General features: G+C 41.6%; 1 protein-coding gene across 11 annotated transcripts in view; it reads left to right on the top strand.

The window, feature by feature from the left end:
- The window catches only part of FOXP1 (forkhead box P1), a 498,144-nt gene that overhangs the window by 203,010 nt on the left and 281,240 nt on the right, over positions 1-13,894 (top strand). For 10 of the 11 annotated variants that reach the window (XM_045023137.1, XM_045023134.1, XM_045023133.1 and 7 more), the window contains one exon: positions 3,717-3,782. The gene's annotated coding sequence lies outside the window, so the exon portion shown is untranslated. The remainder of the gene's footprint in view (positions 1-3,716; positions 3,783-13,894) is intronic. The other variant, XM_045023138.1, reaches the window with a different exon arrangement.

The following is a 13,894-nucleotide window of genomic DNA, read 5'->3' as shown; positions in this document are numbered from 1 at the left end:
TTTAAATTTTTTAGGTTTTCAGACTTCAGCTCTGGTTTAAGAGGCCATTTCTGATGAAGGCCTATGAGCACCTCTTTACTAGTCATTGTTTAGCAAAATCATTATGCACATCAGATTCTCTAAATTAAAAAAAAAGTTGAACTATAAACAAAATAGCCTATAAAAGTACATTAATTCATTTTTGGCTTCTTTGCAGCCCTTAATTTTTTTTTTTCAAACTAAGCTTCCCCCCCCCCCCACTCCAAAACAAAATAAAATCATAAAGATAATAGATAATGAAGGCAAATATCAGCCTGCTTGTCTAGACTTAAATATAACTTGGTTAGATTTGAAGGACAAAAATAGTCTGTATTATTCCATTATTGGATCTCGCAATTAAAAAAAAACAAACCAATTGTGGTTCCGAGGTTTTTATATTTCAGTGCTTCTAGGAAGCCTTGCAGTAAATAATTAAAACAGAAATGTTCAATTGTGAAACTAAAGTTGTCGCTAACAAAAATCAATCCATCAATAAATACTAAATCAAATTTCTGAAACTGTCTTAAAAAGAGAGACTGCTTTCTAGGTATTGAAATGGAGATTTTCCCCCAGAGGTTTTGGTTTCTAATCATATTTATCCCTTGTAGGCTCTTCAAGGCAGGGATGTTGACCCCGATCCTGCATAATCCTGCAAACACTTATGCTCCTAAGCAACTTTCTGCAAGTGAGAAGTCTCATTGAGATACTACTCACCTGTGTAAAGTTACTCAAGGGAGCCAGTATATGTGGGAGGAAGAACTTTGTTCATCACATTTTGGCTTCTGTGCAATGCCACACATGCTCTAGTACTATAAAGTACTACTGTTTAATTAGTACAATCTTCCTCCCCAGACCCCCTCGATTTCATTGTCTGATTTATATTATTGATTGAATATGGCTTTACAATCATCACTCACAATTTGGGCCCCATCCTGCAGCACTCACACAACTCGCTCTTACGGATATGATTAGTCCCACTGAAGAAGCTACCTGTGTGAGTAAAGGTTGCAGGACGAAGCTAGTAGGGAACAATCCTATTGTGAGCTCAACGGCAAAGCTTATTTTGTCTTCTGTGGGAGCAGACTCAGGGCTAGTGTGACTACTCAGAACCTGATCCAAGTCCCACTGAAATCAATGGGCGTCTTTCCGCTAACATCAATATGCATTGGATCAGGCTCTTAATCCATTTAGAATCATTGCCGGCATTGTATTTTTTTTTTTTAAATGACAGTCTTCTCCCCCAAACAGTCCTACTTTAACAAATTACAGTAAAAATGTCTTTTAGCCAAAAATCTCCAAGTGCATTGCAAAGATAGGCATTTCCTGCCATTATCCCCATCTCACTAGTGGATAAACTGAGAGAGAGAGAGTGGTTAAGGCCAAACATTTCAATCATGTCTACTAAAATCCCCATTCTGCAAATACTTACCCTTGTTAGTAACTTTACTCATGGCTGCAGTGCCATTAAAGTCAATGAGACTACCTGCAAACATAAAGCTACTCGTGTACAGATGTTTGCAGGATAGGGGCCTAAATTTGCATGTCAAAGTTTTGGGGTTCTCAGGCTGCTCAAACTTGTGTTTTTTGGAAAATGTAGATCTAAGCCCAAGATCACATACCCAGTCAGTGAGTGATTCCCTAATAGAACTGAAATAATCATCTTTGCTTCCAGCCCTGTGTTCAAGTTGCTAGACCATGCTCGCCTCCCTTGAGCAAACACTAGTTTGGGGTTGTTTGGGTTTTTTTTTTTTGTAGCATGTGTACTGAATATGCTCCACAGCTGTTTAGAAAAATAGGCAAATGTTATATGGGATTTGAGACATTACCAAGAGTGAATTTTATTTGAAGTAGTCATGTTCAGCTATTTTGGGATTTTTAAAATTCAATTTTAATATGATCTGCTTGTGTCTTACAAATCTATTCTGTGTTGCAAAGTGCAATACCACAGGTTTGCATGAACTATCCAGAAAATAGATACAATAGAACTGATAAAGATGAAAATAGATTTAAAGGACCTGATCAAGATAGGCTGACCAGATGTCCTGGTTTTATAGGGACAGTCCCGATATTCGGGGCTTTTTCTTATAAAGGCACCTATTACCCCCCACCCCTGTCCTGATTGTTCACATTTTCTATCTGGTCACCCATCAAGATCACATCTACAGCAAAGTGGAATAAAAACTTTTATTGCTGTGACTCTAACAGTAAATAGTTTGCCAGCGTTCATGTATTTTCCTTGCAAGGTTTTGATGTTTTACAGTGTAGTGAAAGTGAGACCTGCCTATTATACTGTAGTATTGTGCCTGTCTTTTCAGGCCTCAATCTAGAAAATCTTTACTTACAGAAGTAATCCCGTTGAAGCCAGTGGGACTGCTTGCAAGCACTTATAGGTCTTGGACCTTAGTCTCCGATATTTTATTATTAGAACTATGTAAAACTTCTCATTAGACGTGTATTAAAAATTCTTCACATTTTTGCAAATTAGCAAAAAATCAAAATACAGTACTTTCCATTTTCATCTTTATTTTAAACATTTTTGTTGTACTAAAAACGTCATTTTTCAGAGGTGAAAAGGTGACATGTAATTATGAAAATTCTGTCTTTGCAAAATAAAATTTACCGTGTGAATTTTGTGAAACAAAGTTTTATGCAGCCTTATTATTTCACACACCAAAATTTCATTGAGTTTGTTTCATGTTTTATTGTCTAGATCAGCAAATGCTTGCATATTTGTCTGTCTCTACTGAATTAACATATTAGATATTGTGTGTTCTTCGGCACACTGTTTAGAAAATCAACATTTCAGTGAAATTATGTTAGTTTTATTCTATTAACGCTTTTGGTCAATTGACATGGAATTAATTCTAAACACTGTTAGTAACTTGATCTAAATTAATAAACAAATGTTTTTCTTTTCTCTTGTACCATATGTTGATCCCAATTACATGAACAGAAAGTGGCAGATTGTCATGTTTCTTAAAGGATTACATAGTGTTTTGCATAAGAGAGAGTACACAAGATGCAGCGATATACATGGTAACACACTTGCTGTTGTTCTTCCTTTCAACCCTATTTTTTACTGACACCCATTTTTCTTCTTAACCCTCTGCACCTGGTGTATTTGGGGTGCTTGTGTCCTCTTTTTACAAGTAAAATACTTTCTGAATTAAGCATGAAAGATGCATCTGCTCCAGGACTGTATCTTTTGGAAAGGGGAGGGGAGGAGAGAGAGAACATAAATAGAATTGCAGGGGTTACAAACACACACAGAAAAATTAACTAAGCAGAGACCTATTCAAGCAAGTCTGGGTTCTGAAACAAAGGACGTGAGTCATATATTATTCAAAGTGAAACTAAATTGATAGACATCAAGATTAAGAAAGTTTATGGTAGAGAACAAAGATGTCTCATCTTCAGGGATTTTTTTTTCTTCTCCCTCCCTTCCCTCCCCCCCAAACACCGCATTGTTCTTGTTGAACCGAAGAGCCTCACGCTGGCTGGTACTGATAAGCAGCAGTCCTGTGACTTTATTGTTTTTATTAACTCTCTCTGAAAGTCATTCACCATTAAACACAATTGAATTCATTTGTTGTTTTATTTATGTTTGTACTTGCTAATGTGGTAACAATGAAAATGCTTCAGATGTTGTCGCTAGCACTGATCTGCCAATGACATTGTGGTATCCTCTTTGTCTCCAGGGTAAGAAGAGTGACCTTTTTGGGTGGCTGTAAGTGAAGATTGCTTTGCAGAAGCAACTAAAGTAGGTAAATACAAATACCATTTTGCACTTAGTTTGTATAGACTGACCTGCCTATATATGGGCCCAATCTGCAAACCCCATGAATATTCCTTACTTGCGGAAGTAGCCCCTGGGTTTAAATGGGAATATTTGCGTGAGTAAGGACTGTAGGACTGGGCTCTAACAAAGTTTTCTAACCATATTCTGCCCTAACTTGAACCGTGTTCATCTCCAACTAAACCAATGGGTTAGACCCTCAGTTGAAGCACAAAGGTGGCCCTTTTGGCTCACACCCAGCTGCCTCTGGGGCCATTTGGCCACCAGTCTTGTCCTCGGTCTAAATGAGAGCAATCTTCTACAATTTATGTTGGCTGTCTATTATCCAACTGGTTCTCCTTGCAGCTGGGAATCATGTCATAACCTCTTTCTCTCAAAGATGCCCCACTCCTCCCCACTGAGTGGTGTCAGAGTGGCTTCAGTCTCCTAGCCAGCTGAAGACTCCATTACATAAGATGAATCCCAAGAGATGGTCAAATTGGCATTATGTCTGCTTTGATTTGGGCTAACACAACAGTGTAAGAGCAGAATTTGGCTCTTAATCTGGTTACTCCTTCTTACCCTTGTAACCGTTAAAATATATGCTTTTTGGTCTTTTGGGGCATAGCAAAACCAAACCAAAACAACAAAATCAGCTCCCTGAAAGCATTCTCTTTTAAAAACAATATGAAAATCCTTTACTTCTACCTTAACTCCTTGCTTTTCTTTTTGTTGAGTTCTGTAAGTTTAAAGTTAGAAAGGAATATTAACATCACAAAAGTAGTGATTCATAAAATTAACTTGCAGAAGACAGGAGTAACACATGTCAGTGTTTGGTATTGAAGTGGTGTCATCTGACTGAGTTTCATATGGCTGCTTTATAATCACCTTCTTTCAGAAATTAATAGTCGGTTAAGCACCATAGCAACAAGCAACACTGATGTAACCGTTAAGCGGGCTGCCGTTCGCTGTGATGTCAGTGCTGTTCTCTTGACTTTCTTTGAATATAAAATGATTTCATTTTAAATTTAGAATTTTACAGAATGATTAAATGTATCAAAGAATTAGAGCTATTTTTATTTATTTATTTATTTATTTTTAAAAATACATGTTAAGAAAAAAATCCCGACACATTCTATTCTGTTTCAAATTAATAGATTTATGGATAATGTGTTCTTTAGCTCTTTGTTGCCAAAAAAAAAAAATCAATTCAGGCAGGATGAAATTCATGGAGTTCAAGCAAATATTGCAATCTGGCTGTTCCTGTGGTTTATGTCAGCAACACGGTATGCCTTCCCTTGGAATGTGGATATTATTATTGTTTGTTTAAGGGGTGCCTAGGATGTCTTAGGTATTTTACAGACATTCGAGAAGGGACAGACTCAGCCATGATAAGCTCACGGTCGAAGGAATATAGCTGTTTTGTTTCTCCTTTTGGTTTGATTTTTAAATTGGCCTGATGCATAACAAAAAAAAACTTTGCACACTGGGATCAGGGCCGGCTCCAGGCACCAGCTTATCAAGCAAGTCCTTGGGGCGGCCACTCCGGAGTGGGGTGGCACTTTCAGGTATTTGGCGGCAATTCGGCGGAGGGTCCCTCACTCCCGCTGGGAGCGAAGGACCTCCCGCTGAATTGCCGCAGATCGCGATCGCGGCTTTTTTTTTGGCTGCTTGGGGCGGCAAAACCCCTGGAGCCGGCCCTGACTGGGATACATCAGAGCCCCTCATGCTTTACAGCATGCTTATAAAGAAGAGCTTATGCTGCAATATGTGGACATCGTATTACATGACATATGTGAGTTTAGGAATACTATTTGCAGTACAAAGCAATGTTTTTAAACTAACCTGAAGTTTCTGACCTACATCTCTGCAAAAGCAAAGATACTTTGTATTACAGTAGCCATGGCACAACACATGCTTGGGCTTGTCCTCTTGCATACATCATGTAACGCTAAGTGGCTTCGATGAGTAAGAATCATAATGCGTAAGGCCAGAAGGGACCATTAGATCATCTCGTCTGACCTCCTGTGTATCACAGATCATTACATTTAATCCAGTTCCCCCATGTATTAAGCCCAGTAACTTGTGTTTTGACTAAAGCACAACTTGTTACACATCTTCCAAAAAAGCATCTAGACTTGATTTGAAGAGATCTTGGAGAATCTACCACTTCTTCTTCGAGTGCATGCTCATGTCTATTCCACATTAGTGTGTGTGCTCGCCACATGCACCGGTGCTGGAGGTTTTTCCCTCAGCAGTATCCATAGGAGAGCAGCTCAGGTGAAACAGAAAGTGCCATCGGTTTTGCTCCCAGCAGGGACTGAGCAAGTGCTCCCTCTCCAATGCCTTCCTCCTGTTGTGGGCCGAGGGTCTGGTGTACGCTTTTCCTCCAATCCCTCTGGTCAGCCGGGTCCTAGTAAAGATCATGAACATGGTGGCGGCCCCTCCCTGGCACCTTCCCTACCGTTTGGACCTGCTGTCACACAGTCACGGTTGGCTCTACACCCCAACGTCGAGTCCCTACACCTCTTGGAGTGGATGCTCTGTGGTTGAACCTGGAGGAGTGTACCTGCTCCGAAGAGGTCCAGCAGGTTCTCCTGTGAAGTAGGAAGCCATTCACAAGACTAACTTACCTGGCCAAGTGGACAAGGTTTTCCCAATGGGTTTCGAAGCGCAGCAATTCTCCTTTGTATTCTTCAGTGCAGTCCATCTTGGACTACATACTGCACCTCAGGAACCAGGGTCTGGCGCATTCTTCCATCAGAGTGTACCTTGCGGTCATCTCTGCGTTCCACCAGCCAATCTAAGGTCAGACAGTCTTTTCTCATGACATGACTGTCAGGTTCCTGAGAGGCCTCAATTGGCTTTACCCACCGTTTCGGGCCCGTGTCCCATGGTGGGACCTTAACCTGGTCCTCTCCAGGCTCTCCGGCCTGTCTTTCGAGCCACTGGGCTCCTGCTCCCTTTCCTACTTGTCCTGGTAGGTAGCTTTCCTGGTGGTGGGGATGTCGTCAAGACGAGTCTCAGAGATTAAGGGCTTGATCTCGGAACTGCCATACACAGTGTTTTTTCTAAGGACAAAGTCCAGCCCACCCAGCCTTCCTGCCGAAGGTGGTATCTCCCTTCCGCATGAGCCAGGACGTATTCCTGCCAGTGTTCTGTGCCAAGCTGCACAGGGCTACTGAGGAGAGGTGTCTGGATGTCCGGAGGGCCTTGGCTTTTTACTTGGTGTACCAAGTCTTTCAGTAAATTGACCCAGCTCTTCTTTGCTACAGTGGATAGGGTGAAGTGCCTTCCAGTTTCTTCGCAGAGGATTTCCAACTGGATCGCCTCTTGCATAAAGACCCGTTACGAGCTAGCAAAGGTCCTGCCGCCACTGATCGTCGGGGCCCATTCTACTAGAGCGCAGGTGTCTTCAGCGGCCTTCTTGGTGCACATCCCGATCCAGGACATCTGTAGAGCTGTGACATGGTCCTCGGTCCACACGTTCACGTCTCATTATGCCATCGCTCAGCAGTCCAGAGATGACGCTGGGTTTGGCAGAGCTGTATTACAATCTGCACAGCCGTGAACTCCTACCCGGCTCCACGGGAACTGCCTGGAGTCACCTAATGCGGTATGAACATGAGCAAGCTCTCGAAGAAAAGACAGTTACCTGTTCCGTAACTGATGTTTTTCGAGATATGTTGCTCATGTCCATTCCATCCTCCTTCCACACTGTCAGAGTTCCCGTCAAGAAGGAACTGAGGGCCGGGGAAGCCAGCGGCGCCCTTATACTGTGCCATGTGGACACCACTCCAGAGGGCGCCAGAGCTGCTCCTCTTCGGATACTGCTGAGGGAAAAATTTCCAGCCCCGGCGCATGTGGCAAGCACACACCCCTAATGTGAAATGGACGTGGGCAACACATCTCGAGGAACACCAGTTAGGGAACAGGTAACTGTCTCTTCACTTCGTAGTTTTTCAGTGATCAGCTACACTACATACATGCGCAAGTGCAGCACCTGATTCCGTGGCCAGTTATGGATCCTGTCCTGCTTCCATTGAAGCCAATGGCATGACTTTACATGGTGATTTCAGTGGCAGCAGAACTGGTCTGTGTTTTTACACAATATAAAATAAATACAAAACAACTGACACCTGGGCTGACAAGTTGCAGATCGAGTTTCAACGTGGTGGGAATGGACACTGCAAAGATAGTAAAACATGGGAAGAGGTGTTCATAATGGAAATGGTAACAGAGTCCTAGTTAGCATGATGCAGCTGAAATAAGAAGAGTTAAGGGTTTGGTTGATTTGAAATTGAGCTCAGCTGCTTGATTGCTGAATTTCAGGTGAATCCCATCTTCTGTGTTAGTTAGACGGGATTCACAATGCAATGCTCCTCACTTTTTCAAGAACAGCTGTATGGTCCTCTACTTCCCAGAACTGCATGGAAATCTGGCCTCAGGCATACAAAGTCGGATGAGAGGGCAGGGGTGATGCTGTAGGTATTTTCTGTGTGAGCTCTGAAAAATGCACACAGTGACAAAAATAACTGAATAAACATAGGAAGGGGTTTTGATGGTTAAACCTTCAGAATTCATATGTTTGTATTCTCCTTAATAATGTTAAATAAATCATAATGTCTAATTAAATTGCTTTACAAACCAGAGCCAGCTTTCTTCAAAGTGAGAATCAGAATTAAAATATTGATTTTTTTCCCCTGGCGGGGGGGGAGTGTTAGGAAATGTATTTATAGAGAAATATGCTCAATAGTATTAGTTTTCCTCCAGTAGTCATTTGTTTAAATGTTACATACAGGCATTTTCAGTAATCAAACAAATTCAGTGGGCATTGTAAGTCAGGGATAGCTTGCATGCTGCAAAATTGGAAAGTACAAAAACATGTTACTAAAGTTGTACATTATTGATAACAAAAGGTACATGCAGACTTTCAAGATAGCAGAGAGAGTCTCCTTTAGAAAACCCCTAACGAGAAAAAATCAACACAAAAGGATTTTGCAAAGTTACACTTAGTTTAAAATTTCAACTCTTAATGCATGGCAGAGTTAAATGGTGATTAAATATTGATAACAAAACTGTAGCTGCTCATAATTCAGGATCCACTGAGACAATCAACAAATTAATCTTTGGGTCTGAGCTCAGTTCACGCTCTTATATATATTTTTTCTCTACAGGGCAGAACCAGTAAATGCTGCTCTACTTTTTTTCTGTCCCCTTAAGTGTGGCCTAAAGATGAGCCAAAAGGTTTTTCTCTCCACCGGATAATAAAATAGGCCACACTATTTTTCTTTATGGAAAATAACCCATGTAGGATGCCAGAGATTTCTCTTAGAGTTCCCACCAGCTTGTTTGGTCGGGGAGAGCCACTCCCTGACAGAATATGTAACAAATACAGGGCACAGTGACACTTCCAAACATCCCTCTTCTGGTTTCCCCTGCTGGCAGCTGTCTGCAGAGCTCTCATAATCAAGGCTCTGTGCAAAAGTTAAGACAGCCTCAAAATATGCTAACTTTTGTGAGGGTTCCTTCTTGTTGCTACAGGTTTGGGGAGATGATAGGCTGAGTACACTCATTGCCCTGGTTCTCCCCTTTCCTGTGTGTGGCTCCCCAATCCCTCAGGGGGTAGGCTGTTAATGGAAGTGGCTGCTCCCACCTGCTGCACAGGCAGAGAGAGACCCATGCACAGAACAATAGGGACCAGTGATGACTATGATAGTAAAAATATTGGAATTTATAAGAGTAATTCTTTAGTGCTTAGCTTCTTTCACTTAAGGATCTCAAAGCACTCTATGAAACAGCAATGATACAATACCCCTCTGTGTGTGTGTGTGTGTGTGTGTGTGTGTGTGTGTGTGAGAGAGAGAGAGAGAGTGTGACAGCGAGCGAGTGAATGAGTGTATTAGTACATACAGATTTATAAATGAGTAAACCGAGGCACAGAGAAGTCAAACGACTATGGTCAGGGTGAAAATCCAGTGGCAGAGCTGAAAATAGAAACCAGGAGTCCTGATTCCCAGTGATTTTGCTCTGATCATTACATGACGAAGCCTCCCAATGATTCTTGCTTACACACACAGTGCTAGGATGGCCGCTTTTTGGATTGGTGCCTACATACGCTATACTGCTTAATGTGAAAAGTCAGCCACCAGTGTGTTGTAGTGGTTGGCATAGGAAAATTGCATTTAATGCTCCTGGATTTTATTCTCAAATTTGCTGCTAGCTCACTGTGCGACTTTGGTCAAGTAATTTGACCTGTTTGTGTGCCCATATCTAAAATTGGGTGTACCAACCTCCTGCTAAATGTCATTAGGCATATTGAGAGAATTAGGGCACTTGAGATCCTCAGATGAAAGATGCTGCGGAATTCAGAGTGTTTATTTGAATCTCTATAATCTGTAGTTACAGAATCTATGTTACATCTGCGTGTTGTCGGATGGACAGGCTCAGACTCAATGCACTCCTCTGACAACAAAATACTAATTTAAATCCATACCTGGTTTCGTAAGGAGTTTAGTCTAGGAATGGGTAGAACTGTGATTTTTCTGAAGCTATTTGATCAAGAAGATTCATAAAATAAATGAAGGCATCTTGGAATAGTGTTTAAAAGTTTTTTGAACAAATCTCATTAGCATGAGCTGTTGGAATGCTGTATTGAAGACTTCAAAGATTTGTCAGAGGCGTTCTCCCTCTAAACTGTTATCTGCTGGCATTAATGATCTCCTGAGAACTGTGAGAACATGTTTTGTTTGTATACTTCTGGCTCTTCCTGCCCTCCCCACTACTCTATAGATCAGTGGTTTTCAACCTTGTTCTCATTTGTGGGCCCTTAAAAATTTCCAGTGGAGGAGTGGACCCCTTTGGAAATCTTAGACATAGTCTGTGGACCCCCCAGGGATCCGTGAACCAGAGGTTGAAAACTACTGCTATATATTCTAATGCTGCAAGTGGTCTAGTAGGAAAACATGTCTCTCAGTTTTTAGGATAACAGGTTCTGATCCTCCTATGTTTTGTTCTTGGGCCAAATCATTCTTGGCTTCAACAGGACTACTCAAGTGAACAAGGCGAGCGAGATTTAGTGAGTTCTTCATTTAATTCTGCAGTCTTTCTTCCACTTCTCTAATGTATTTTATTTAAGCCCTTATCAAGTATCTACCAGGTGGTGGCTTGTATGACTCCAGGCTTACAATTTACCATCATCCCATTTCAAATCTATAATATTAACCACACGATGAAGCGTCGTGGCTTGGTGGTTAGCATGTGCCTCTAGATTGAGAAACTATTATTCTGATCTTTAGCCACACTGTTACTTTTCAGTACCTATGTTAAGACTGAAATGCATACTCTTTGATGGGCTCATCATCGTTTCAAACCATTTGCAGTGATCAGAGATGGTTGCATGTATCAAAAATCCAGAAAGATTGGTTTTCATTTAGTATTACTTGACTGGTCACATGTATTTGAGAACCTGATGAAACTAGGCATATGAACCACAAGATGTGAACCAAAGTCCATTCTGTCATTAAAAACAAATAATATTAGATGTATTAGTCCAGGCAATACATTTTTGCTTCTATGGTGTTGTGTCCTGCAGGGATAGGCAGGACTTTTTATTCAGGACACAACTGGCTGCCACATATGGACAAAATGCAGCAGGGAAAACTAGCTCTGGGTCTACGCTACGGACCTGAACGATGTAGTTACACCGACCTATTCTCTTCCCCCCACCCCCCAGTAGACAGTGCTATGTTGACAGGAGAGCTTCTCTTGCTGACATAGCTACTGCCTCTTGGGGAGGGCCATGGACAAAAAGTTAGAGCACATTCTTATTCTTTCATTGGAGGCTGTTGGATTCTCTTTAACCTCTCATGCCAGTCATTGCTCTGTGGTTGGACATGGGTACTGCGTACACCACTTATGCATAGGTGCTGGAACTAGCGGTGCTGGGGGTGCTGAAGCATCCGCTGGCTGGAAGTGGTTTCCATCATATAGAGGGTTTACAGTTTTGTTCAGTGGCTTTCAGCACCCCCACTATACAAATTGTTCCAGCACCACTGCACTTGTGTTAATTCTGTGCTGGTGGTTGTAATGTGTGGTGAGCCATTCTGGATTGGAGAACTAATTCCTATCTACATGCACCCATATTTGGGGTCAGTGGGGAAAATCTCTCTCAAGGTGTGTGTACCCTCTAGAGAGAGGGGTATGATGCATGCAGCTGAGCCAGGGCCAGTAAGAAGGAAGTGGGGAATTTGATGGGGGAGGGGAGGAGGCAAAGCAGAGTAGCTTCTCTAGGGGCAACTTAGGGGGTGGGCAGCGGGCTCTGGTAGAACAGTACATTTAATGCCTATGTAGTACCAGCTTTGAAGAAAATTTTTTGTATTTGTTAGAGCTAGAGGGCATGGGCACATTGGCGTAGCCCTGTAGTTTAGATAAAATAGCTGGTTTTACATAGCTATGCAGTTTGCTGGCTTATTTCCTCTTGGGCCATATTGGAAACTAAGTTGGGAACCTGCATCCTGGTTTGGCCTAGCAGGAGTCCCAGGTGGTGGACGTAGGGCGGAGTTGGTTTTCTTATCCCAAAACCCAGGCATGGAATGAGGAGCAGGTAGTTTGAAGTAAAGTTCCATCTGACTATAAATACAGTTACATTTCCTTTTCCGCATATGCAGGACTTAACTCTGTGTTATGAATTGTACTAAAGCCTTGCTTTTGTCCTTTAAGTGTGCAGGCGACAAACATATTATAATTGGGACCCATGGCACAAACAGATTGGCCATACGTTAGAGCAAATGGGAGGATGGACTTGAATATCCAGTAAAGATGTCGCTCATCCCATTCGCAAACCTGATTCTGACGACAAGGAAAAGACTAGTTGTAAATTTGCAAGCTTGGAGCCCGTCTCCAAGAATGCAGTGCAGTACCCACTTTTGTGCAGTAAGGTCCAGAGTTGGATTGGGAAATGATTGCAGAAACCAGATTTTGTCAGGTCTGGCACACTTTGACTGGTCGCCTCTTAATAACGGAGTGACCTCTTGTCTTACACCAAGCCAGAAGTATGTCTTCCCGGCATATTTATTTTAGCTTATTGTAGCAGTGTTATGTTACAGCATTACAATATCAGTGATGTCAGTGGTCATTACAGCACCACCCTCATCATTTGCGAGCTAGTAAAGCCAAGGCATTTAAAAAAAGACGACTTTGGCACTGGTTGCCCTACCACATTTGTGATTCCCACACGTGAAGGCGTATTTCTCTACCTTTAACGGCCGGAGCTTCAGTCGATGTTAAATTGTGAAGGGTTTCTCCCTATAAGCCTGTGAATTGTAATTTGGGAGTGTCTCACCTCTCATGCCCACATTTTTTTTTTTCAGCGTGCTTTGTACAAATTCTGCGTAATTGCTCAGAATAGTCATTTGACTTTGAGCTCACTGTTTACTTTTTTATTTTGGGAGCACAAACATTTGAACGTTTGTAACTAAGGCTCTGATGTCATTTCCATTACAAACCATTAATATCATCAGTTTCTAATTTGGTCTCCAGAATCTATTTTGGCTGAAATTTGGTGAGTTTGTTTTTATCAATTTTTTTCTTCCTAAAAGAAAAAGATGGATTGGGTGCCTTTTGTGTATAAAGTCAACTTCCTCCTCCTCAGCCTTCCACGCGCCCTTTTTAAAAGGGGTGTAGAGGATTCCCTGTTTTTACTACTTCAATAGTATAAAACTTTATCTGTTGTACCTAATTCGCGGGATGGTGAAGATTAGTTAATCCCATTGATGGGAGAAAAGTTGTGTGCACAGGTACAGTAGCTTCTGATAATAGAACGGTTCCACCAGTGGAATTTTCACATGTAGGCAGTGCTTTCGATAATACTGGTAACAGTCTTTGAAAACGGAAAACACTATAGTACAAAGCCTATAAATAAATCAATAGGTTAGGTGGTTTTTTTAGAACTTGTCTGACCCCTCTCTCACTTGAAAAGTTCTTTTAGTATAAAATGTCTTGGGCTTATTCTTATGCTGGGGGATTTTGTAGTGTTGCGGCTGTTCTTTGTTTGACTCCTGTAAATAGACAGTATGTTTTTAATTTGGAGGGCTCATATTG

Source organism: Mauremys mutica, chromosome 7 (genome assembly GCF_020497125.1).
Source record: "Mauremys mutica isolate MM-2020 ecotype Southern chromosome 7, ASM2049712v1, whole genome shotgun sequence".
Lineage (NCBI taxonomy): Eukaryota > Metazoa > Chordata > Testudines > Geoemydidae > Mauremys > Mauremys mutica.
This window is presented reverse-complemented; position numbering and strand designations above follow the sequence as displayed.